The following is a 23,389-nucleotide window of genomic DNA, read 5'->3' on the forward strand; positions in this document are numbered from 1 at the left end:
TGCCCCGGCTCTGCATGTAGCCCATTTTGTATTTTGCCTCATGGGTGTGTGTGTATGTATACACACAGATTTTTTTCAAAGCCACATCCTTGTGGTCTAGCAGGGTCTTTTTGATAAGATTATGGCCATTATATCTCAAAGTAGTGCACAGTTGGGAATTCACCACCAAGAAAAAATTAGCCTTTACACTAGAAGTGGAAAGTGGTCATTGTGATAAATGAAGGGGGGAGGGAAGGTAGCTCCCTTTTATGGACACCCACCCAACCACTTAGCTATAAAATTAGAAGAGACCTCAGGAGGTCATCTAGTCCAACATCCTGCTCAAAGCAGGACCAACACCAACTAAATCATCCCAGCCAAGGCTTTGTCATACCTAGAAACTACTCATTTGAAACCCCCAGATATGTAAGTAGATCAGGAAATCTTTAGGAAGGCACGATTAGGTTTATTTATTTTTATTTCTTTATGGCTTGTGGACTCCTCTGTGCTAACTCCAAATGCTTTTGTTTTGCTTATAACGTTTAAGCTGGACCTCAAGAAGGTTATTCTTTATGCTGAATTTTTGTAAATGGGTTTTTTTTAGTCTAGCAATCGCCTGAGTTTTCAATGTATTTTCTTTCTTTTTGTTTTTAATAAAATTTACCTTTTTTAAGAACAGGATTGGATTTTGAGTCCTAAGAGGTGTGTGCATATGTTGTTTAATAAGCTGGTAGCAACAGCTGATTTTCTTTGTTTTCTTTCTCAGCTCTTCCCGGGGTGGAGGGGGGGGTGTATATGAAAGGGCTTGAGGGTACTCTATGGGAAGGATTTCCCAAGTGCACCTTTCTGGGCTCTCAAAGGGGTTTTTGCACTTGGGTGGTAGCAGCATCTACCCATGCAAGGTCAGAGAAAAGCTATAACCGTGGGAGTTTAATACAAGCCTGGAGTGGCCAGTATTAATTTTTAGAATCCTTGCAAGCCCCTCTCTTCTGTACTCAAAGTGCCAGAGTGGGGAATCGGCCTTGACGGTCATTCTCTGCGAAGTATTAAGGATAAGTCAGTAGGTCTCATAGGGAATGGGAGAGAAGGTGAGAGAGAGAGTCCAAAATACCTGAAAATAAAAATAAGAAAAAATTACTTCAGTAATGATTACATTTAAACTGCTAGGGAAGGATGTTTAGACTATAACCAAATCACTAATATTTTAAATTCCTGATATCAGTATTTCCCAGACTTCTGAAATCTGAGCCCCTTTTCTGGAACTGCAACCAATCATGCTCCCCCTGCCATCCAAGTTACTCAGGGTCCATTGTGCACATTTCATGATATGACACTTTTTTTCCCTTCTTACATGCTTTGATCAACAATGAAATAGTTAAAGTTGTCAGTTAAAGTAACATCGTTGGCATCTGAATTAGCACTCTCTTGAGATGAATGGGGTAGGTCACAGCTCCGAGTTATTTATTCAGACTTGCTGCAAATTCAAGGAGATGTCTGTATTGATCACGCTCTGGTCATAGTTTGAAGGTTTTATTTGCAATCATAACAAATAGAGACTAAGGGCTGGTAAATATGCAGTTTGAGCAAACCCTTTGTGTGAATACTCTTACTTTGGATAAAAAGTGGCCTATTTTGGTTTTGCTTGTCAGTAAAAACATGACACACTAAATCAAAACAAGGCCTTCTTAAGCTCAAGTAAGTATCTGCACAAGGATTTTGCACTAACACAAGTAAATCAGTTTCTAAGCAATCAGATGGTCTGGCTCTGCCCCACTTTTTCTTGAGGCTAGTCCTTCATGTGGCCCACACTTTGGGATACTCCGCCTTAGATATCATTTTCTTATATAGACGAGACGGAAAACTGAGAGTCAATCCTTTATAAGTGGTCGAGAAGTATTTTTGTTAAAAGTAGGTAACAACTTTTTCTAACATAATTTGAACCTGCTGATTTTGAAAATGGTTCTTACCAAGCTGAATTTTGATGTTTAGACTCTCAAACTTGCAAATTAATATGGCTACCAAAATTCACCAGAAATGTTTGATATACTAACAGCATGTGCATGAACTTACCAGCAATATCAAACTGTTTGGCATAATTCCTGTTTAGTTTATTAAGAACAGAAATGAGAAGACATCATGGTTTTAACACCTATTCCATCTTAATATTAACATTTTCACAGCATTTAGTCATCCATATATCAGAATATTAGAAATAAGTTAATCATAATGCAAGTTATTTTTCCTGTAATCTGTGAAGTCATTTTCGTGCATGCTTGGTATTTGTTTTATAGTACATAGTGCTTTGTAGTTCGACTAGAATTAACATAAAGGTGATGGCAGTAGTATATTTTTTTTACAGATAGTGAGAGCAACAATAAGGCCTCCACTGGAGTATTGTGTCCAGTTCTGGGCACCACATTTCAGGAAAGATGTGGACAAATTAGAGAAAGTCTAGAGAAGAGCAACAAAAATTATTAAAGGTCTAGAAAATGACCTATGAGGGAAGATTGAAAAAATTGGGTTTGTTTCGTCTGGAGAAGAGAAGTCTGAGGGAGGACATGATAATGGTTTTCAAGTACATCAAAGGTTATTACAAGGAGGAGGGTGAAAAATTGTTCTCATTAACTTCAAGGTCGGACAAGAAGCAATGGGCTTAAATTGCAACAAGGTTTAGGTTTAGGCTGGACATTAGGGAAAACTTCCTAACTCTCAAGACTGTTAAGCACTAGAACAAATTGCCTAGGGAGGTTGTGGAATCTCCGTCAGTGAAGGTTTTTAAGAACAGGTTAGATAAACCCCTGTGAGGAATGGTCTTGTTATTACTTAGTCCTGCCTTGAGTGTGGAGGACTGGATTGGATGACTTACTGAGATCCATTCCCATTCTACACTCCTATAATTCTGTGAGGGGGTGGTTTATGACACTCATATTGGTTACTGTAGGTAAATCATGGAACTGGTAGTAAGTCTCAAGAGAGCCACTCCTAAGAATCAAATAAAGATGATGTGCGTGAAGCAGGTGATCTAGGATTGCACAGAATAAGGAATGCAACAGCCATTAGAAAGAAACAGCAAGATGATAAATACCAGGCACCCGTTGGCAGAATTGAGTCCATCTTTCATTCAGAACAGACAGTATCCACAGAAATTGCTATGCCCCATATACTGACAAAGGCAAAATCAAGATGTTACAGAAAGCAAGAGCATCTGTAACTGATGTCTCATAGGTGGCAAACTGTAGTGATCCCAATAAAGACACCAGTGTCCATAATACAAGACAGTCCAGCTCTGTGAAACCTTTGTGTCTGGAAATGCTGCATGTTTTGTCAAGAAATGCACCCTAAACCCAGACTCATCTCTGTAACTACATTTCAAGATGAGTGGACAGATTAAAAAGGCAGCTGTATTTGATCACAAAATGAGTGTTCATTTAGCTGGAGTAAATGATCTCATAGCTGCTCAAGTCAAGTACCAACTGACTTGTTACATCCTGTTTATGAGGTCTGTGATTGAAAAAAAGTGAAGTCACCAAAATTACTGACAGTATGCAGCCAATCAAGACCATGTTTTGAAGCTATCTTGAGGTTTGGCATTGCTACTCCAATCTTGCAAAGGAAACTTGCATTGAAATTCCATATTCCTACATCAGATGTAGATCATCATTCAAGGAAAAACTCCAAGATCATACTGGGGATTTATTTCAGTTCATTTAATTGCCTGACCAGTCTCCTGCTGAGAGACAAATACTCTTAGTCCCAGCTAAGTATATATATGTAGCTGTCTCACAAATGATGGATTCTTGCCAAGATGGCCATCCTCATTTGCCATTCCCAGGAAGACATATTTCTGGCACATGTTGCATTGAAAATCCAGGAATATACTTTGTCACACCATGACCACAAAGGTTTCAATGTCAGTGTGGATTATGCAGCTTCTTGCATTCCAGATAGTCTGTACATGTTCCTCCATGTGCTGTATGAAGGCCAATCTCTTGAGTGAATGCTTGAAATTCAAGGTGCTTAGTGTAATTCAAGACATATATGGGTGTGAATGGTGGGAAGAAAGGAACACCAAAGCATATTGGTCTCTGGAGCGCCCTCCATTAGGAAACAAGGTCAAAAAACACTTATTCAACTTTTCCATAAGGCTGGCCGCTGCATTTGTTATGAAGGAATCCTAAATGTGGATTCAGCCCTAGCAGAGAAAACCCTACAAACTATGGATGCTGAAAACAGTGCTGTTATTCTTCCCAACCTTGTTTCCAGGAAGTTTGTTCACTATACAGCTGACAATATTGACATACATTATTATTCGCTGGATGGAAAAAACACATTCCACGCAACCCAAGTCACTGTTTGGCAAAGAGAACCTGATCTGACGTTGACTGATTTAAAGTAATCAAACAGGAGCACATTGAGTGTTCCGGATGCAATCGCCACAATCATACCAGCCAATAAAGCTAAAATAGTATTCAAGGATCTGCAAAGAGGGGGTACTCTGAAGAAAACTGCAAAGCTGCTGTGCAGGCAGGAGCTCTTGATACGGCCTTTATCACTAACTGTCAAAATGAGAATCCGGGATGTCAGTGGACACATTTCAACCAATTGCACATGGCAGCCAAACCAAGTAATAACTACCACTGGATATTTGCAATCATTCAAGCCCTTGCCCATGAGCTAGACACCCCAAGTACTTTTTTGTCAGAGATGCAAACGTGTCATTAGTGCTTGGGCAGCAGTATGTGGTTCTAACTGTTGACAAAGCTCTGTACTTCAAACTGATGGAACTAAAATGGACCACACAAAAATACAGAGAGTGGCTTATTCCATTATTAGAAGGCCTCCATATCTCAATGAACTTTCAGAAATGTATAGACCAGCACACACTGGCTTCAGGGCTAGCAGCTGCCTGGATTGAAAGTGGAGTTCTATGACCAAACTCAACAGAACAAGCTACGAACGGCAAATCAGATGCCAGGGTGATGCAGGCCCACAAACTGACATTTCAAGCACTGTGGGGCTTTCTTCTTCCACAACTCTTGGACTTTAGGAAAGCACATGATCAAGAGCGCAAAGAACATATCAGCAGAGCCTATCAGTCACATCCTTATAGTGAGAGCATGTCAGTTTGTACTTCACAAAGATTGCCAAATCTCACCTCCGCATTTGTGACCAGCAAAATAGAAGGTCGTGTGAACTTCAGGTGTTGGTGGCAATACATGGTGCTCCAGCGGCTCTTATTCAACCATTCCCAGAGAAAAGAAAATTGGGACCTGCATCTCTTCATTTTCAAATGTATGCTGCCATTCTTCATGAGATCTGACCACACAGACTATTCAAGGTAGGGTTCTGCCATCTAGACTGCAGAAATGCATTAATTACCAAATGAAGTGCTTAAGCAGTTCCAGCAAAGGAACTTTTTCGTCAAGATATCGTGTCAGAAGTTCAACCAAATAGACCCTGATCAGAGCCAAGCGTGGCTTAATTCCATAGGAAAGAAAGGAGGTGGAATTGTAGGTATCATCAAGGCTCACTCAGCCCTCAGAGGACCTTGTTTTATAGCCTGAGAGCTCTTATCACAGCAGATACCAGAGCCATGTTCCATGTTGGCTTGGATAACCAACTTGTTCACAATTAATCAAGACAGGCAAGGAAGCAACATGGCAATGAAGATGAGGATGCACTCTTATGAACACTTCAAAGATTCAGGGTTTTACTTGGGCAGAAACCACCCACTTCATTGCAAACTATTGCACCAAGAGACCTGGCTACTAAAGCCATACAGGATGCACTGTTGAACGCAAAAATACTAAAACAAGTACAATTGGTCAGCGTTGTTGAGAAATGGCTGATGACACAAGAGGGGAATCCTGGAAGTGTACACGTTCATGATCCACTGCCAAAAAATAATGCTCCAACTTTTTCCACGCTATCTGAGGTGAGAAAGAAGTCAAAGGAAAGGCCTCAGCCTTGAAGGCAGACAGAAGTATTCTTTAGTGACTAATCTCAGCCTGTGCAGGACTGTGAATTTGCAACAGATTTTGAAACTTGAGTTAATTTCTGTCCCTTTGGCATCAGTACAGACAAATGGCAGTCTAAGAACTGGCACAAAGGCAATACTGTGTGATGTATTGACAGCTGATATCTACTGCCCATCAACAGTTCTCCATGTGGGAGAAGCTGACTGATAGATGCACAGGCTTTGGTACAAGACATAGTCTGCTTCAGTCCTAAGTTCTGTTTTTACATGTTTGGAGCCAAACATTTGGAGACCTTGCAGACACATTTGTAAAAACAGAATTTAGGACTGAAGCAGACTTCCACAGATTAGATGTGTGTTTTGACAGGAACTACAAGGAACCTATTTAGGGTGTACAAGGCAAAAATGCTCAGGAGGGTACAAGAACCATCCAAAGAGTGATAGAAAGCAGATATGTGCTTCTAAGTAACTGGATGAATTTCACTGTGCTTCCGAAAAATAAGGACCTTGCAATATTTTTATCTGACCAACTAATGACATAAGTACCCCATGATAAAATCATCATTCTGATTATGGCTTTCACGATGAGTCTGAAGTATGGTGCAAGACAGCATCAGCTGTGTGCTCCCCAGGAAGAAGCAGACACACAAATGATTTTACACTGTGTTCACAGTGATGCCACAACATCCTCACTGCTATTTTCAGCATGCTAGCTCAAGTGAAACTATCATGAGCCCGTCTACATGTACTGGGAGGCTTACTCTCAGCTGCAACGTAAACATCCCCTCAAAAATCCATCACTTATTGCTGACAACCTGCTTAGCTATCATCCAGAACCTAATCTTCTGTTTTTGGTTAAGATTATTGAGGAAGTTTTGGTAAGTTACCTCTGAGTACCAGGCTCACTTAGATTTCCTTAAGCCTTGTTACTCCAGGTAGAACACAAGGTACAGCAGAGATTGCATATGGTTGCTTTGGTAGATGATCTGCTTCATATGCTGGATGAAGAGACCATATCCTTGCTGATACCAATCTGGCAGCTGCCTCAGTACCACTGACTATGAGGAGCTGTTTACCTGTGAACGTTAACAGGAGTAGATAGGGCCATCCCTCAAAGGCTTTGTTCTTCTCCTTGGAAGGGCCTACGGGATAGTTTGAGCAATTGATCTTCTATCCAAAATCTCTCGCATGTGTAGTTCTGCATGCATCTCTTTCATCCTTCCTCCAACTCAGTACGTATACAGGATCATTAAAAGGGTTACTGTGGAGACTGGGACTATGCCACTTTCAGTATAATAATGACATGCAGGCCTCATCTCCATTTCATCTGAGCCAACCAGTGCCGACAGGTGCCTCACTCAGTGTTTAGTAAAGATTAGGGCATGGAAGATGCCTAGATGGCTGAAGATCAATTCAGATAAGACAGATGTGATGCTTGTTAGGATAGGGAAAACAACAGGAAGATAGGGCAAGGCCTGTATCTACCTTTTAATTGAGGCTGTGTGCCCGCCATGGGTTATGTGAATTGGCAATCTCAAGGGACTTTCGGATCTGCAGTGCTGTTAAGCGGATATATAAAAGCAAAGACCCTGAACAGCTTTTATTCATTTATTTCTGACCAAGAGCATGTGACCATTTCTCTCTAATGCAGGCTACTATGGTCCAAGCTGCTGTCATTTTGAGATTAGATTGGCTGTGCACGAGGGGGCTACGCATTACACCAACTCAGAAAATGAAGCTAGTGCAAAACGCAGCAATTCACTTGTTAAGTGGAGTTTCTTGCTGTGAATATGTGATGTCTGAGGGGTGGGATCAGCAACAGCCACATAGTGGGTGGTGGTGAACATGCTGGATTTGACCTAGAAATCTCTGTTGCATGTCTGTTGCAGCTGGGAGGGCCTCCTAGCTCTGGTAGACAGATTTTTGTTAATGTCACTTGAGCTAGCACACTAAAAATAGCAGTGTGGATGTTGTGGCATGGGCAAGGGCTCAGGGTAGCTACCCAAGCTCAGCTGTAGGGGAGCAGGCAGGCTTGCCACTCAGGCAACTAGCCTGAGCCACAGCCATACCATTTTCGTCACGGTAGCAACATCCACACTGTTCTTTTCAGCATGGTAGCATTAGCAGAGCTAGTGCATGTCTGTTAGGTCCCTTCCAGTCCTGCATTTCTATGATAGCTGGCAGGGCCGTCCTTACCCATACGCAAAGTACACAGCTGCATAGGGCACCAGGCAATTTGGGGCACCAGCTGCTCCCGCCCCTGCTCTGCCCCAGCCCCACCCCCACTCCCCTGGGCCTGCACTCACTGGCGGTGGGAAATGCAGCCACCGGGTCCGAGCTGCGCCGCTGGTGAGTGCTGGGGGGGGTGGTGCTCCCCGGCCCCCCAGCCAGCCCTCCCCCGCTACGTAGAGCCCCAGAATTGCTAGGGACGACCCTGAGTGGGAGGCACACTTTCAGTTGCACCATAGATATACACTATAGGGCCAGTAATCTGCCTGTTGGAGCGACCACCTTTCTCCCTAGGTGATTGTGCTGCAGCAGCACTCAAAGAAGGCACGTGAGCTAGAACTCCCTGGTGGTTTCCAAGGAGAGGGACCTGCTGGCAGTGTTTTTAGTGAGAGGTTCTGATCTTTGGAATTCATTCCCTCCATGTTGTGCCAGGACTTGCTGCGAAGTCCATCTCTATCCTGGGCCTTGGGGAGGGAGAGGCGATTTCAGGCTGGGATCCAAAGCTGCTGTCCCATTCCTCCCTCCACCAGCAGTCTTGGTGTTGAGGAAGCTATTGTCTTTAGTTTTGTGTTCTATATTTAATATATGGCAAAGGTGCCAAAGGTCCTTGTACCTGAGCTAGATCTAAGAGAAAATAAACCTCAAGACTCGTTATTAGCAACGAAATTTAGAAGTAAGGCCTCCTTTTTCATGCACATGTCTACATTAGTACAGTAAACCATGGAGGTGCTAATCGTTATTTGAAAGCTTTAGCTTGTGTTTCACCCTAGGCCCAGCTTGTGTACTAATAGCCTACCGATTCACCTACTGCTGTGGCTTATTTAAAGAACCACATAGGTAACATAAAGAACCCTATACCCTCAGTGTGATCTAACAAGAATGATGATGTTGCAGTAATATCTCTACAGGTAAGGTAATTTGTTTCAATTGAAAGCCGAGTTTTTACTACACTTAATCAAAAGAATTCCTCTCTGCCTGACATCTCTTATTGCCTGAGGCTAGAGAGCACAGATATTCCCCCCTCACAATGTTTGAGATTAAGCAGGCAAGGCATTTGGAGGATATGAGAGTCCACAAATTGAGTACTGATCAGCTTTTTTAAACGTCTGCATTGTCGCTTTGACGCATCAGATTAAATTATTCATTTGTCACTGGTGACTAGTGTTTTAAGCATTCTTTGGAAGGCCATACAAAGCCACGCCCACCAAATGAGTACTTCACAAATAACAGCTCAGTATAAAAGACCAACATGTTCAAACTGAGGTGCCGAAATAAGAGTCTGGCTATTTGAGACATGCTGAGAAGCAGTAGTTCCTCATGACTTCAGTGAGAGTTGTAGGAGCTCACCATCTTTGAAAATCAGACCAACTATTTAGGTACACAAAATTGAATATTTTGTCCAAAGAGTTGAGGCTACCAATTACATTTTCATCCTTTTCCCTTTCACCCTGGGCATTACAAACACAGGAAAGACGTGAGTTAAGAGGGGTTGGCTTTCTTCTCTCAACATTACTACTTGCAGCAGGTATTATCTTCCATAATTTGCACCCTTCCCCTCTAAGTACATAAAATTGTTATCCGGGGGGGGGGAGGTAGGTCACTGCTAAACAGTTCACTTAAAGGCAAACACTGTGAAAATACCTGATAGCTTCTCTCATCTTCACAGATCCTGCTTCTCTCTCCCTGTTTTTGTTTAAAATAACTGCTAGTACAAAAAGCCCTGGGAAACAGTGCCAGACAAGAAGTTGAAAAAGTTCTCTGTCTAAGATCTTTGGTTTATATTTCTATTCAACATTGCAAATCTTATCCCTCTTCATGCCTCCCTCCACATGCATTTGGGTTGACATTTGGGATTATGCAACCAGACTCAGGGTTCAAGAAAACAGCCTGCTCCAGAAATGCAAGCATGTAGCATGGCAGTTGTGATGCTCACAATTTTTTTCTCCTTTGCAGATTTAGTGATGGACCTTGGATACTGCTTAGCCCTAACTATTTGGACATGGCTTGCTGGCATACGCTAGCTGTTTTTGATGTACATCACATGTGCTCTGATAAGTTTCATCTGGGTTTGAGATCCAGTTATTTTCAACATTTTTCTTACTCAAGTCTCATGTAGCGTAAAATCACCCCAGTGCAGGGGTCTATGTAAGCATCTGTGTGCTTCCTAAATCCTTAACATGGAGCTTAAATAGCACATACAGCTTTGCATGGGCCTGCCTCACTGAGGTGAAGCCTTAGGGAACTGCAGAACACATGCAGAAAAAAAACTGTTTTATGCTCAGACAGAGTGCTTTGCCCTGTACAGAGCTGGTAATGATTCGCTTATAGCTCTGAAAGTGTACTCAACCTGTCACAACCCTGTACTCAACCCTGCCCCAAAGAACTTAATTAGACAGAAGCTTTTGAAAATGTTATCTTAAGTGACAAAGTCCCGTTGAAAGTGCATGGGACTTAGGCACTTCTGTCACTTAGACACCTAAATACCTTTAAAAATTTGTCCCTAACACCCACTGGTTTTGATGGGAGTTAGGCACTTAAATACCATTAAAAATCTGGCCCTTAGATGCTTTTGAGAATTTTATAGGCCTAGCTGAGATTAAAGCAAGTGTTAGTGGAGAAGAGTTGATGCTGAACATATGTCCTACCCAGACTAATTCTTGCATGAACATGAGACGGATTTAGGAAGTGGAATTTTTAAAAGAAAAATTCACCTTTTTTTTTTTTTTAATCAGTCATCCCCATTTCTCTCAAAACTAACTATAACCCCTTTTGTTTAACTCCAGGAAAGAGACCACACTGTGTGAAAGGAGCAATGCATATGTGTCTTCTCTCAGCCCCCCAGCACACCTCTGGCAGGTAACATGCCACAGCTCCCTTCCTCCTCTGCTGCCAGCAAATGTTTCCTCTGCAGCCCAAAATTCCCAGCTGCTAGACCTCCGGCCTGGTTCACTGCTAACCCCTTCTTTGGAATAATTCTTTAGTTCTCCCTTCCCCCAACTAGTCCTATCACGTCCATCACTTGGCAGCCATGCACTTGCAGGCTGAATGGCTTATTAATTTAGCTAAGGGGCAACAAGCCCAAAAGCGAACTTGTAAGAGGGCACAGTGTGCCTTGCCTCTGTAATGTTCCACATCTGCTCTACCTCAAAGGGACAGCAACCTCTGCAAACAGCCAGGTTCTAGAAGTTTAAAGTTTAAACACTGAAATAGTTGCCACTTACATACAAATAAGAGGAAATGCCCAGGATTTCTGCAGCGTTGATGTTGCTGCCCATAAAAAGCTGTTTGCACACCCCCATTGGTCCCTTCCCTGCATCTGCAGCTGCTAGATCCCACCCACCCTGGTCTGGCTGTTAAGCAGAACTGCCAAGCACCTCTCAGCTGCTCTGTGTCAGAGCCCTGCTGGGAGCAGTGACAGGGCCAGGCCCCCTGCTCCCCACCCTGGGGAGGGGGAGAGCCCTCCAGGGAGGGGCTGGTGCTGCATCCTTGGCCTGCACTTGCCACCATGACAGGGTGTGTGACACTGCCCCCCACCCCTCGAGAGAGGCCACAACATGCTCCCCTCTGGGAGCTTGAAATATGATTATCCTGCTGGGAAGGGGTTTGAGGAGCTGGTTGTTGGCAAGTATCTCAAGTAGTCCTGGCTTTTATCACTATACTCACACAACCCAACAGCTTTGTACTTTGTTGCTTAGTCTACACGCCTAGATATGTAAAGCTGATGTCATAGGGTGCAAGGGTGGGGGCAGAAGAAAGGACAAAGCTGTTGGTGAGGCAGGGGCAAGTTTGGGGTAGGGGGAGCTGCAGAGATGAGCTGACAGCAACCCAGGCCCCTAGAAGTTGCACCCCCCTTTACCCCCATAGGTCTTGCATTTCTGGGCTGTTCAGCATGTCCATTTGTGCTACGTTACAATAGAACCCACCTTCAAGGGGGATTGTGTCAACCCCTCCTTTATTCACAACAGCTGGAGGAACTATGGCTGTTCGCCCAGTAAACAATGCCATCATAATGACAATAATTACACTAAAAGCTTTGCAGCTCCATAAGACTCGCGCAGCATCAATGAGGAAGGTGGCACAAAGGTGAGAAATGTCAGGGAGCTGCTCGTGAGTTTGAAAAGCGCTGAATATCCACAATGCAGCCAGGAGTCAATGGGAACTAGGTGTGCACAGTAGCTATGACAATCAGGCCCTGAAGTTTAATCCTGCCCATACCAGCATCATGCAGCTGTATAGAGGAGCTCTAAGCTGCAGGAAACAGGGCAATTAGTGGCTAAGGAACCTGGCATCCTCTCTTCATAGGCCAGGACCAGCACTTTATTTTTGAGCAGTAATTTTGTTTGGAAGTGGTTTGCTTTGACGCAAATTAGACAACTGTTTTACCCCCTGTGGCTGAGTTGTCCTGCAAATGCATTAAGTAAAATCACATCCAGCTGCAGTGCCACGGAACCTGTTGTTCATCATGACATGAGCCTTGAGCCCAGTGTTGCCTCCGCACAAAACTGGCTTACGTTACAGCAATAAAATAAAATGCTGCAGGGAACATGGGGGAAGGCGGGCGAGCAATGGTGGATGTAGTCCAGCTACAGAACTTCAGCAGCACGTTGCTCAGCTTTACTGAAAGACTTTTATGCCAAAGAGGAGGGGTAGGGCACTTTTTTTGCCCATATAAACTAGATGGAAAAGCCAGTTCTACCACAGTGACCCAGCCCCACCAGGGGACCAGCAATGACTAACTTTTAGATACCTGGAAAATCACTGATTCACAAAGCCTGGGTTAGGCACCTAGGATCCTTATACAATGACTGGGGAAAGACAGATGCTCTAGAAGGCCAGCCACAAAATCCGAGGTAGGTGAGATTGGATGCTGCCGGGGGAAGGGGGGTGGAGAAAGAGACTGGCATGGAGTGGGAGAGACTGCTTTTCCACCCTGTGCGCCAGTATTAGCCCAGGAAGGATGTAACGTAACAACCCCCTCATGGGTTTCTGCTGGTGTTACCACTAAGATGTTTAGTGATATTCTGAATGCAGTTATTTTAGACTTAGATTTCTTACATGCACCTTATCACATCACGGGAGATTAAACACAGCAGCTACAAGCTGAAGGAAAAATAAAGATTGCTAGCAAAGTAAAAATAAAATTGAGGACTAAATATTTTTGGTGTAAAAATAAGGCTGCCAGGAGCAGCTGTGGTACTTTTGGAAGCCTGCACTTTATACTCTTTTACTCCTGTGTCTACCCGAACGAACAGCTGTGGCTTTTGTCTCTTATACCTCTGAGTTAAGACAACAGACTCTTCCATCCACAGATTCAGCTCTTCAACCTTTAATCCACAATCTTTGATAGTCAGCTCCTCCCAGAGCCAATTCCTGCTCCTGACTGATTTCCCCAGTTGAGAATTGAACAGGACTTTGCACTTGCCAGCTGTGTGGGTGAGGAGGAAGATAGTCTGTGGCTAAGCCAAACATGCCCTAGAACTTTCTAGCACTCATCCCACAATGGGATATAGAGTCTTTAAGCTTTCATAGTAAAACAGTATCATCGCCTTATGGGCAAAGCATTCTGGAGTGCATCCCTTTTCAATCCCCAAAGCACAGACAGATACAAATTATTTGAGGTGGGTTTACTTTAAAATCATTTAGACGTGGCAGCTTAAACAACTGGATGTTGTGAGGGGCAGGGGGAAATGGGGCAGGAAAGGAGAGGAAGCAAAGTCATTCCTTCCTCCTTCCCAATCCATTCATTTACTTTTATCCCTACCCAGTCACCTTTCCCTAGCCTTGCTGAAGAAAAGCTCCCATACATGTGCCCTGATTTCCCCCATTCCACAGCTAATCTCTACCAGGAAGGTTAGCATATGGTCATAGAGATTCTGAGCTACATCTTGGTGCATGCTGCATTCTGGAGCACCTCCAGACTAGGGGAACCCTGCACCACAAAGTTTGGGTTATGTGTAGTGCCATGCAGTGGCTTACAAGCAGATTCAGCAACCCTAGATGCAGTTACGGGCCCCAGCCAATTTGGGGGCCCCTGCAGGAGCTCTGGAACCTGTGTAGAAGTGGGGGAGAATTAAAATTTATTGGGGCCCTGTGGCCCCACCCCTGGCCAGGACAGAAGTAAGAGCCATGGCTGCTGTGCAGAGCCCTGGACACTCCACTTGCCCAGGGAGGGGGTTGGCATGCCCAAGAGGAGCCCCCGGCCATTGTCCCTGCCCCCCAAGGTGCACCACCCAGGGCAGGTGGAGGGTCCCAGGCTCCCCACAGTGACCCAAGCTTCCTGGGCGGCTCTTACCATAGCCCAGCTCTGGCTTCCTGCCAGGCTAGGGGGTGCGTTCTTAGTGGACGAGGAGGAGCAGGGGGCAGGGCCTCATGGCAACAGGAGTGTGAAGGGTCCAAATGTTTTTTTTGTGTCCAGGGTCCCTAATAAATCTTAATCCGCCTCTGGCCATGGCTATAGCACAGAAGTTCTTTCAAAGATCATCAGTGAGAGGATTACCACTACCACCGCTCAGGAAAATTCAGATATTTCAGGTAGCCAGGGACCAAGCAGAGGTCATTGATGAAGAGCCAGCCTGTAAGAAATGGCAAGGGGAAGTTATTGGCACAGCAGGTAGACAGTATTAGAAATAGAGTGCTTTTTTTTGCTTCTCTATTCACCAGTGAGGATTGATGACTGATGCTAGAAAGGGATACAGATTTTCCAAGGGAAGAGAAATACTAAAGTCAGTCAAAATTACTCCAGAGAAGTTAGAATGGCTGAAGACTGACAAAACTTCAGGACCAGCTGATAATACGTAAGTGGCAAGAGGGAGAGAACCTTTTAGTTAAAATTTGAAACTGCTTCTGATTGATTACATGGTACTGTGGCAAAGCCAGTATCAGAAAGCAGGGAATGAGGAACGCTTGTGGGATCTAGAGTAACAGCCGTGTTAGTCTGTATTTGCAAACAGAAAAAGGAGTACTTGTGGCACCTTAGAGACTAACCAATTTATTTGAGCATAAGCTTTCGTGAGCTACAGCTCACTTCATCGGATGCCGTAGCTCACGAAAGCTCATGCTCAAATAAATTGGTTAGTCTCTAAGGTGCCACAAGTCCTCCTTTTCTTTTGTGGGATCTAGAGATTTTTCATCTAAACTTAAGCAGAAAGCAAGATACCATAGATTCCAAGGTCTGAAGGGACCACCACTGTGATCATCTACTCTGACCTCCAGGAATAGGTGGTTTCGGCAAAATAGGGGAATATCTAGAAAGCTGTTATAGGGGTTAAAGGTTGAGGAGTCCACATTAATTTACAACCGAAAAATCTTGCGTCACGCAGATCTCTTAGGCCTCTTTTCAGATAGAGTAAAAGCAAATTATTAAACAAGATATCGACATAACAGATCTGAATATTTTAGTGTATGTTACCACCCCTTTATATGTATATAGTGGTTATAATAGAGGAGAGGAAACCACTTAAATGATAATGAACTTATGTAGATATCAAATCTGGAAAGTACTTGTTATGAGTGGAAGTGACTTGGGGATGACATGAGATCACTTGATGAGTGAGCAAGGCCTGATTTTGCTAATAATAAATAATAATAATAATAATGCCTGTTTGTTATATAGCACTTTTCAACAATAGATATCAAAGTGCTTCACAATCTTTTAATATATTTACCCTCATAATACCCCTGTGATATAGGCAAGCCTTATTAGTCCCATTCTACATCGTGTCTTGCTCAAAGTCACACAGGGATGGGAACTGAAGCTCCGTCTCCCATCTCTTATGCCAGTGTCCTAACCCCTGCACAATCCTTCCACTATGCCACAAAAAATCAAGATCAAGAATACAAACAGCTGGTGCCTTAAAGGAGGAGACAGAGGAAGAAGTGAGTGAGCTTGTATGAGCTTCCTATTCTCCTCCCATCCTACAAATTTCCTGCTTTTCCATATATTTTGAGGCAGACTCAAGTGAGATTGGTAATTTAAGAAGTACTCTAGCTCCCTCCCTGCCTGCCTATGTTACTATCGCAGTATACATTGCTAGATGCAATGGGAGAGAGACGCACTCCAGGTCAGGAGCACTGCTGGGAGCCAGGTTCTAGCAAGGATAATTTTCATTCTTTCCTGTCTGTGTACAAGGGGGTTGGGGGAGGAATTTTGTGACTAAGCCCCTGATTAAACCAGAACTAGAAACAGGCTTTCGAGGTCAGAGTGCAGCATGGGGGATAATGCTTGTAAGACTCTATGAAAAGGTATAGTTAGATTATATATAAACAGGTGTTGCAGAGTATTTAGGGAACATTGCAGCATTAGGATGAAAATCCTATTATCTTTACAATAGAAGCATGAGGTGCTTTGCTCTACTGCCCATTACAGGTCTAATTATAAACGGGCATCCTGGAAATAAACATATACAAAATTGTTCTGTAAGGTGTCCAGAAAACTATGGGTCAAATTCTGCCCCCAAACACATGGGAGCCACTGCCAATGAAATCAACAGGTGCTTCATCTGCACAGGTAAAGGAAACCAGTGTATTGTCTCTGATCTTGCAAATCAGATATGCTCGGGCAAAGCCCCAACCCCCACGCAGAGATCCAGCATACTGATCCATGCCTGCAGAGCTAATTGCAAAACCAGGACTTCAGCAATTCTAGTAAAGTAGGAGTGGCCAGAAAATGGCTTGGCTTGAATATATTTGGATTGAGAAGTCGATAGGTTCGCTATAGTTGTGCCTGATAATGGCTCTATTATAAATCCTCATTTTCAGGGATTTATAATAGCATGATGATAATTTCTTCAAGGCTGACCGTTGACACAGTGGGCCACATTTTCAGAGGAGAAAGGTTTGGCTGAGCATGCCAAAAATGCATATGAAAAGACACTCATGTGTGTGCTGCATTAGCACAACTGCACAGCTGATCAACTGTTGTAACTTATCTCTTATACATGCATTTACCCAACCTTCACATGGCAACATGGATGAACAAGTACAAGGACTTTTTATTTATTTATTTTTGGCAGGTCAGCCTTTACTCTCTGTTTTTAAGAAGTTGGCCCAGAAAATTTCAGGCCAAAATTGTATTTTCTTTCAAAGTTACAAGAAAAGATTCAGTTCTTTTTGAGTTAGATAAAAAATTAAAGAACCCCCCTGTAAACAAAGAGAGAAGCCCAAGCTGTGGAATTTGTACCTGGATCAAGTTTACCAAGAGTACCCTCCTCAAGGTGCAAGTATGTTCAGATCCAGGGTTTTGCTATTGACGCAGCTATTAAACTACAAACCCAAACATGTGTCACTTTCATGATAGCTTGAGAGCTGAGAGTTTGGAAGGCTAAGATGATAGACAACATGAGAGCGGGTGCCAGTTCTCTAATGATGACTAATCATTATCTTGTTTGCCTTTTTGTTGGTTTATTTTACTCGCAAATGCAGTGGGTACAACGCAAGGTTCACAGAGCTCTGAGCACTGCACATACCCAGGGCAAAATGTTAAAAAGTTTTTCTGTCTTGAAAACCACTCCTCCATTAGACATAAATTGAAGAGGCAGTATTCACTGCCCTGGATAACTGCTGTACTTGCAGTTTGAGATATTATGGTATCAGTGTCTTTGCAGAGGGTAAATGTGGAGTTCCAATATATAAGTAGATCCATGAATGAATGGAATCCACTGTATTTATCAGATTACTAAAGAAGGGATATATCATGGCCACAAACTCATTACACCCTCCTCCTCCACTGGGGCAAACTGCCACGTATTGTTGCTGCTACGGATTCGGACAAGGAAAACAACACAAAGTAAACTTGTCTTTAATGTGAACCATTCCTGCTTGTGGCAGGCCAGCAGCCAAGTGGTGTGGATGTGGTTGGAACTAAAGTCTAGTGCTTATATTTAGTGAAGGCAGAAGGACTAAGTTGACAGTAATCACTGACCTGGAGCGAACCGCTCATTCCAAAACGGATGATTCAGACTTTCTTCCAGCTTCGGTCTGGCTTCTCTAGACAGACACACTCTGTCCAAGGCTGTGTGTGTGGTGTGATACTGTGAACTACTGTTCAGAGCACACAGTGGACACCACTGAACTGATTTCACCTGAGAACCTGAGACTGAACATGAAGGGACGTTTCAGGGAGCAAGGAATAGGAGGTGAAACAGATACTGCAAAGCAAGTGTTACCAAATACCCTTGAGTATCTGAAGCAATAGTGCTAGAATCTGTTCCACTGGCTCATGTCCTAGGCAAGGATAAAGAGAGAGAGCCACAACGTTTCCAATGAGGGATGAGGAAACTAGGTTGTAGAAAAATTCAGACGACTTCCTCATGCTCCCTACTCTAAGCCTGTGTCCAGAATGTAAATCAAATCCTTTTAGCACAAAATCCCACTGACTTTTCCTGATGGCTACATTTAAAAGCTTTTAGGTTATTCCTGAAAATGTCTATTTGAGTTACAAATGTCATCCAGCAAAAGTGAACACCACTTAGAACTTATATTACTATGACCTGATGCATCCTGACCATGTATTTATACCACACAGAGAAGTGCAGCAACAAGAACAGATACAATTCTAATGACAGTGCAATGAGAAGAGGTCAGGGCACTGAAAGGGTTAACGTACCTGCCTTTATGAACTAAAAAACCGGAAAACCATCCAAGCCAGTAACACTGGCTGCAAAATCCTTGCTAGTCGGAGCTCTGTCCATTTCAGTGAAGTAACTTTGCGGAAGTGTCACAACAATAGTGGACCATGCCCTTTTGTTCTAATGGCAATAACAAGACTTGTTACACAAAACAGGCTAAACCCAGAGAGGAGGGAGCGTGCAGCCGTGACAGAGGACGACTGAGCGAGAGAGATTTCCTCAAATCATCAGGAATCATAAAAAGGCATCTCATCAAAAAGAGAAAGAGGAAAAACTGCCTGACCTTGGAAGTAAGGGGAGAGATGGCAAAGATAGCATCATGCTCTGTAGCAACCTGCCTCCAGATTAAGGAACAGCCAGTGATGTTAAACCAGCACAGAGCTCAAACCCGTGACAGTGTGTAACCCCATACTGGGTGGGTTGTAGCCACCTTCAATAGCTACCTGAAGGGCGTGTCTTTCTCACACTTTGGCAATACCTGCATAAAAAACTTGTCATGGCAATAAAAGTCTCACCGAAGTGACTAAACCGCACGCTCTTGCCATGAGCTGTTTTCATTTCGGTTAGACACACTGTAGTACACTAGTGCCCTCTTGTGCTTCAAATGGGCAATGTGCGTTCCTAACTATGTTTACAGGATTCTAGGAGGAAACACAGCTTGACTACAGACTTAATTTGCATTTCAAAGATCAGCATGGTAGATGGGTGGGCCTGCAGGACACTCTTGATAGCACAGTGAGGAGGCAACAGATCAGTCCGGGCTATAGCCTCAGGATCTCCCCTTGTTCCTGCAGAGCATTAAAATCTTGCTGCTGTCATTGAAGCTGGTCAAAAAATGCCTGGGGGGGGGGGGGGGGGATTTTTTTTTTATTTTTAAGTTCACCTGTGTCAGTTTCCCAGCTGAATTTTGGGTTTGCTTGTTTGATGAAAAATGTAACTAAACAATTCAGTTTTCAAAAACTGAACGTGTTTACTCAAAAGTTTGCAGTTCCCAGTTTTATGGAAAAAAAACATTTTCAATGACAGATTTTTTTCATGAAAACCATGTTTTTTTTGACACATACATATTAAAAATTGACCAGCTGGAGCTTCAGTGATGTGTGGGTCTGCAGTTATATCTCTGGGAATACTGCCATGTTGTTTTCAACTGTACTGCTTATCACACCAGAGCACCAAGACCCTTATACCAGAAGTCTCATGTTCCCCTGAATGTGACTTACCTCATGGAGGTGGATATTTCTTCACCTGTTGCTTCCTTGGAATTGGAGGTGTGAAGGAATTTCTTCTGCACTCAAAGGCCTCTTGTGCAATGCTGCCAAGCGCCACTCACCTTGAAAAATGTCTAGATGGTGCAAAAAAAGGTCTAAACTCCAGAGAACTGTATCAGAGTGTGGCCAACTGGGAGAGCATTTTCTATTGGTCACCATAGTCACATGGCACAACAGTGCCCCAACTCCACACTACTTTCTAGATTTTATTGACTCCACTGCTACTGAAGTCACTGACTTCAATGGAAGCAGCCCAGAACAAAACAAGAGTGCATTTGATTGCAATGTTTAGTTATTTGATGAAGCTTTATAGAATTGTTTACAGGGACACAAGATTTCCCCTCTCCTTGTTTCTTTTTATTCTATTTTTAAAAGATGGTTAACATGAACTACATTAGCGTGACCTTGAATTATTCAGAATGGGTTTATTCAAACGGAGGTGGAGTCCATTCTAAATGCCTGACTTTGGAATGTTATCGTAGCATGCCATTTGAAATAAAATCCCAAAATATAAAATCTAAAAAGATTCCTATTTGACAGACATGATAAACATTAGGACAGCTACAGAAGCAGTTAATTGGAGTTTTAAAATTTAATGTTAAAGATTTTAACTAAAGTGAATACAGGCTTCAAGACTACCAATTACCTTTCCTCCTCATGGATGCAAAGATAGATCCTTTTGTGGACAAGGACAATTGTGAATGTTCTACTGCAGATAGAATCACAGAAATGTAGGAGTGGAAGGGACCTCGAGAAGTCATCAAAAGCCCAGCTTCCTGGACTGAGGCAGGACCAAGTAAACCTTGACCATCCCTGGCAGGGGTTTGTCCAACCTGTTCTTACAAACCTCCAGTGATGAGTATTCCAAAGCCTTCCTTGGAAGCCTATTCCAGTGCTGACCTACCCTTGCAGTTAGAAAGTTCTTTCAAGTATCTACGCTAAATCTCCCTTGCTGCAGATTAAGCCCATTACTTCCGGTCCTACCTCCAGTGGACATTGAGTGCAACTGATCACAGTCCTCTTTATAACAGCCCTTAACATATTTAAAGACATATAAGGTTAACCCCCGCCTCAAGTCGTCTTTACTCAAGGCTGAACACGACCAGTTATTTCCCCTCATAGGTAGGATTTTTATAAATCAGTGGTTCTCAACCAGGGATAGGCTTACCGTTGGGGGTACGCAGAGGTCTTCCAGGGGGTACATCAACTCCTTTAGATATTTGCCTAGTTTTACAACAGGCTACACAAAAAGCACTAGCGAAGTCAGTACAAACTAAAATTTCATACAGACAATGACTTGTTCATACTGCTCTCTATATATTCGACACTGAAATGTAAGCACAATATTTATATTCAAATTGATTTATATTATTACCTGGTAAAAATGAGAAAGTCAGCAATTTTTCAGTTAATACCTTGCTGTGACACCTTTGTATTTTTCGGTTTGGTTTTGTAAGCAAGTAATTTTTAACTGAGGTAAAACTTGGGGGTATGCAAGACTAATCGGACTCCTGAAAGGGGTACAGTAGTCTGGGAAGGTTGAGAGACACTGCTCTAAATCATTCTTCTCTCCTCTGCAACAATGAAAAAGTTGCAGGCAAATTAGCTGTATAGTAAGGGTAACGATTGGTTGAATTACCTCTGATATCACAATGGTCTAGGACTCTTGAGGGAGCAGAAATACATGCCTTGCTGTATGTTTCCCCTTTTAAATATAGTCAGGGTTTAAGTGTTGGAGGTTAAGTGTTGGGAGTGGTGGTGAGAGCTTGTGGAAGGTTTATGGGTACTGCATGGCTGAGGGTTGGGCAAGAGGTTCTATGTAGAAGACAGGATTAGGGGTGCCAAGAGCTCCGTAAATGCCAGAAAAGTGGTGCTGGGTGTCTGGGAGAAGCAGGGAGCTGGGGGATGAAGGGAGCTCTGGGGGCTGGGTGTCTAGAGGGAGGCAAGGGACTGGTAGATGCTGGGTGTCCAAGGAGATGCAGGGGGCTGGATTGTGGCAGCCTGCATGAGGCGGGGGATGGAAGTGACTCGGTGCTGTGTATCTAGGGGGATAGAGGGTATGGGGTGTCTGCAGGAGGTGGGTGCTCCTGGTTCACTCACCCTCTCCCCGTGCATGGCAAACTGGGATTAGGAAGGAAGCCGAATGCTGGGGAACTGCATACCGAGCTGTCTGAAGCAGGAGCCATGGAACTGCATGTGAACAGACTGTGACTGGTGGATGTCACAACCAGGTTCAGATCTATGCAGGATGTGTGAGGAAGCAGAAGAGACTGGGCAGAGTGCTGTCACAGAGGGGCCCCAAGGAGACACAACTTACTGATCCTAGCCTGGAAACCTGCAAGCTCCTATTTGCTATTAGAACTACACATAAGGAGTCCCTACCTTCTATTGGGCTGTCCTCCTCCAGGATAGGACATAGGAACGACTATTGTTTTACCTTAAATTGCCACTGTACCCTCAGATATTTGCAACATTCCCTTTTCTGCCAGCCCTATTAAAATACACCTTCACTTACCCACAGGTCTGAGTGAAACGCACTAAGGCTAGGGCCTAGCCTCTGAAGTACTTCCTGTGTTTGCCTCAAAGTCACGGTACACTTTGTGCGCTCTTAGTACCTTGGAGCGAGGTTTGGTGTATCTGTGTAAAAGGAGGATTCCAGGATTGTCACTCTGAAGTCTAGAATGCCTGTTGAGTCCGTGTGAAGCAGAGGAAACTGCTCCAGGCATAGCAGAGAGCTCTTTGTTCAGAATATCATCGGGTTCAATCATCACTGGGATTCACAGTCTGTTACCACCCAATAAATTCTCAGCCTACACCTATGCGACAATGAGGTACGTAGCTATGTCATGCGGAAAGTCTTAGATCACTGTGATATCAGAAGTAACTCAACCAATCACCGCCCTTACCTCTACAGCTAATTTGCATGGGATGTTTGTATGAATGAGGCTGCACAGATGGTGGATTACTTGGCTGAACTACCAGAGCTTTTCAAAACCACCCACAACGTAATCATAATACTCATAATCCCCAACGCACATAGCCCCTCCCCATAGCACACACCGCTCTCCCAGCACAAGAAGCCACACACAAATCAACAAGAACCCCAAACATCTGAAGCCTAGAATATCTGTTGAGTCACTGTGAAGCTATAGAAACAGATACAAGCATAGTTGAAAGCTTTTTTTAGTTGAGAGTATCACTGAGTTCAATCACCACAGGGATTCAGAGTCTGTTATAATGCAGCTTCTCAGCCATTTTTGGCTTTAAAAAAAAAACAATACAAAAAGAAAAACCACACCACTAAAACCACA

General features: G+C 43.5%; 1 long non-coding RNA gene across 1 annotated transcript; it reads right to left on the minus strand.

Moving 5' to 3' along the window:
- Positions 1–262: 262 nt before the first annotated feature.
- LOC140908286 (uncharacterized) lies at positions 263–18,917 on the minus strand. The gene is made up of 3 exons (XR_012157825.1): positions 18,789–18,917; positions 14,478–14,757; positions 263–1,090 (listed from the first exon to the last, which is right to left on the minus strand). It is a non-coding gene; the product is annotated as an uncharacterized lncRNA (long non-coding RNA).
- Between the last annotated feature and the right edge of the window lie 4,472 nt (positions 18,918–23,389).

Source organism: Lepidochelys kempii, chromosome 3 (assembly GCF_965140265.1).
Source record: "Lepidochelys kempii isolate rLepKem1 chromosome 3, rLepKem1.hap2, whole genome shotgun sequence".
Taxonomy (NCBI): Eukaryota; Metazoa; Chordata; order Testudines; family Cheloniidae; genus Lepidochelys; species Lepidochelys kempii.